Genomic DNA, 4,236 nt, shown 5'->3' with positions numbered 1-4,236 from the left:
TGCCCAAGATCCCAAGAGGAGAATGGAGGAGAAGGGATTGCGGCGTGGCCATCCCCCCTGGGGGGTGATTTCTCGCTTTCTATCTCTGTTTCTCTCTGTCTGTCTGGCGAGCACATGCGCCCTATAGCAAAAACCTCTAAGAAAAAAAAAAGAATACTCTATTAAGAAATTGACATTGAAGGCTGGATGAAAGCAGATGATGAAATGACCTGTGGAAAAAAAATGAGTAGAGGGCCCAAGACTAAATCCTGGATTCATTAAGTTTTAAAAATGAACAAAGGGCTATGGAAAAAGAATATGGATGTTCCTCAAAAATTTTCAAATAGAACTGTTATCTGACCCAGTAATCTCACTCCTCAGTGTGTACCCAGAGACTGGAAATCACTCAACTAGAAAGGTTTACTGCAGCATCATTCACAGTAGCTAAGACATGGATCAACCTAAGTGCTCGATAACTGATGACTGAATTTTAAAAAATGTGGCACATAGACACAATGGAGTATTAGTCATAAAGAACAGTGAACAAATATAGGAGATTTAATGCTAAGTCAAGTAAGCCAGACTATTGAAAGACAGACACTGTTTCTGCTCAGTACATACTTAATGTCTTCACTCTGGCAGAAATTGACAAATTTGAGGATTTAAAAATAGAAAGGACAAGTGTAGATACAAGAGACTGTAAGAGAGGAGATTAGATTTTGGAGAAGGGGGTTAATAGAGACTCAAGAAAAAAAGCATTTTAAAGGACCAAAGCATGTGTTTGTTCTTGGTTGAAAATGAAGTGTATGTTAATAACCTTGATTATTGCACAATGCATGTATGCTTTGCATAACCATGTTATATGCTATAAAGATGTACAACAATTAAATGTAAATGAGAAATTATAAAATAAATTTTTAATGTAAAAAACAAAGGGGCCAGCAGATGGCACAGCAGTTACATCACTGGACTCCGACATGGCCAACTACAGTCCAAGTCCTGAAACTCATGCTGGACACATGTGAGTGCATGCCCAAGATCCCAGGAGGACAATGGAGGAGAAGGGAGTGCAGAATGACCATCCCCCTGGAGGGTGATTTCTCGCCTTCCCTCTCACTGTCTCTGTCTCTCCTTCTCCCCACCAGCATATGTGCTTTAAGGCAAAAACCTCTATAAATAAATAAAAATAAAAACAAAAATGGGCAAAGGAAGAAGAGACCAAAGGAGTAAGAAACCTTTGAAGAGGAATTTAAGTGACTTCACATGCTGCCAAGAAGTCAAAGAAAACAAAGCCTACAAGTTTTCTGTTAGAGTTAGCAATGAGATAGTCCGATTACAATACTAACATTAGTATCCAAATACTTTCTTAGACAATTAATTATATTAAAATGTTAGTCTTGTTATATATACCTTTAAGTAAGAACAGGCACCCGCAGTTTCAGATGGTTCACACTGACTTCCTTTTTTATGTCCTTAAACAAAAAAACTATGACTACCCCCCGAGAACAACCAAAACCTGGACTTACTGCCACAGTCCCCAGCAACACCAACACCATGTTGGGTCATTTTATCAGGAACATGTACAAGCTACTTGGTGTTTCTCTTATAGACATTACTGAATGGTTAAGATTTGTAGTTTTTATTTGTTTTGTTTTTAATTTGTTATACATGTGCTCACCAGAGAGAGAGAAAGTGAGAAAGCAAGCCACTGAGTCTGGGACTCAAACCACTGTCAGCCATGTGGAAGTCTTGTGGTCCCTTAACCACCACACCACCTGCTGGTCCCAATGGTTAATTAAGGTTTTAACGTAAGAGTAAGGAGTCACTGAATTATGAAAACATACTTCTAATATGGTTAACCATATTTAATTTGACATCGGTGACCTAATCCATTAAGATACCTTGGTGTGGGGCTGGCAGGTGGCATGGTAGTAAAGGTGCTGGACTCCCACATGGCCGACTGCCGTGTTCAAGTTCCAGAGCCAGCAGCTTGCTTCCTTTCTATCTCTGTAGTCAATTTAAAAAATAATAATAATGATTAATAAAATTAAATAATTCTTAAAAAATAAAAGATACCTTGGGGTAATAAAAAATACCTATGCTTAGAGGAAAAATTACCAGAAAAGGGAACCAGCAGTTAGCGTAATGGCTATGTCGCTGGACTCCCACGTAGTCCACCACGGTTCAAGTCCTGTACCCGGTGTTTTAAAACTCACACCGGGCGCATGTGCATGCGTGCCCAAGATCCTGAGAGGAGAATGGAGGAGAAGGGATTGCGGTGTGCCCATCCCCCCTGGGGGGGGGAGGTGCTTTCTCGCTTTCTGTCTCTATATCTCTGTCTGGCGAGCACACACGCCCTATAGCGAAAACCCTCTCCAAAAAAAAAAATAAAAATTACCAGAAAAAAGAAAGGATTTTAGTTCCATTTCAAGACTCATTTTGAGATATATCAATATTTCAGTAATGATATTTCAGTTGGAAGTAACCAACAGACAAGCAAAAAAGCAACATCCTTTAAAGAAAAAGAATTTGTTGGCTCACCTTACTGCAGAGTGCAGAATCATATTTGGCTTGGGCACAGTTGATTTAGACTTCCTGTTAAGGTTCTCAGCTTTGCCTTCCACATGTTGATGTAGATCAAGTTGCTTTCCTCCTAAAGTGGCCGTACACCACACAATCAATTGAGGAAGAGCAGCTCACCATTGTCGCAATAAACATGTGCAACTACTTGTCAATTTAAGCATGAAAAGAAAAAGGCTTTGTGTAAGATAAAGTTTTGGGCCACCCCATGGCCTAATGGTTCCAGGAGCTGAATCTCACATAGTCGACCCCATTTAAATTCCAGCCCCAGTGGCTTGAAAAACGCTGGGCATATGTGCATGCATGCCCCAAATCCAAAAAGGACAGAGGAGTGGAGAAAGGATTGCAGCATGGCCATGCCCCATGGGGAGAGAGAGGTCTCTCCCTCTCTCTGGCAAGTGCATGGACTTTAGCAATTATAAAATAAGATTTTGATCTCACTCTGATTGGTCTAAATTGAGTCATCAGCCCATGACTGAAAGTATATAAAACTGATGGAGTCCAATTAAGGATTACCCTTAGAGTTAAAAGTGAGGTCGCTAACCCCAAATGCATGACTGCTGCATGTACGACTGCTACAGAATGAGTTAAATTGATGTCACAGAGACAACCAACAATGTCCCCTCAACCATCTAGTCAGGTCCCAAAAAGAATTTGCATTCAATATACTTTATTAAAAAGTAAGATCCTTTACAAACATTTTAAAAACCTATCTTTATAGGGACCAGCAGTTGGCATAATGGCTACGTCCCTGGACTCACATGTAGTTGACCGCAGTTCAAGTCCTGGACCCAGTGGCTTAAACTCAACATTGGGTTCTTGTGGGTACGTGCCCAAGATCCCGAGAAGAGAATGGAGGAGAAGGGATTGCGGCGTAGCCATCATGATTTCTCGCTTTCTGTCTCTCTTTCTGGCAAGCGCACGTGCCCTATAGCAAAAAAAAAAAAAAGCCTATCTTTATATTTTACGGTATTTTCATGATTGCTTTTGGTATAAGTGCTCCAGTTTATAACACTGAGCTTTCAGGATATCAGGGTTTAATTTGTAGACATCATTCAGAAACTAAATCATGAGTTGGGTTTGCCTTTTCCTGCAAAGTATTATCTTACAGACTTGAGCGTTTCAGGAGCTGAGAAGCTCATTTTTCCTAAGTGAAATCTGTTTTTTGTTCAGTTTCAAACTTTTCAGAGATAATTTCTCAAGCTCTTTGGTGATAATGCACAGGAAATGTCAATCGTCATAAAAAAACTTAAGCCCAATATCCAAGTAATAAAACTGTAGCCAGAGCCAGGCCTAGAAGCCCAGGCTGGAGCAGAGATGGAGAGAGAAGTGGATATGAAATGAAGGTTGAGGCCAGTTGAGGGGCATAGCAACATCCCAGAACCAAGGGTTTTCCAAAGTTTCCAGTTTGTTTTAATATGTTGAAGTCCTAGTTCCAAACAAATCAATAACATGTACTTCTTTATATATTTTTTAAATGCACATATTTAATACCATTTTTATGTTTCACTATCCAGTTACACAGGTACTTCTATCTGCATGTTTTTATTTATGGATTAACTTACCACACAAGCTGTTATTTCGAAATCAGTAGCACCGCCAAGAACAGAAGAGCCAACAGAGAAGAGCAGCAGTTTGTGCTCCATTCTTTCTGAATTTGGAAAATAAGCTCTGAGA

The 4,236-nt window shown here is 39.9% G+C and overlaps 1 protein-coding gene across 1 annotated transcript in view; it reads left to right on the top strand.

Annotated features, from left to right (window-relative positions):
* COPS5 (COP9 signalosome subunit 5) overlaps nt 1-4,236 on the top strand; it is a 35,953-nt gene extending 31,717 nt beyond the window's left edge. Inside the window, exon 9 of the mRNA XM_027772625.1 lies at nt 4,077-4,236. The gene's annotated coding sequence lies outside the window, so the exon portion shown is untranslated. The remainder of the gene's footprint in view (nt 1-4,076) is intronic.

Source organism: Tupaia chinensis, unplaced genomic scaffold (assembly GCF_000334495.1).
Source record: "Tupaia chinensis unplaced genomic scaffold, TupChi_1.0 Scaffold000288_2, whole genome shotgun sequence".
Classification (NCBI taxonomy): Eukaryota; Metazoa; Chordata; class Mammalia; order Scandentia; family Tupaiidae; genus Tupaia; species Tupaia belangeri.
The sequence above is the reverse complement of the archived record's forward strand: the minus strand, read 5'-3'. Positions and strand labels throughout refer to the sequence as shown.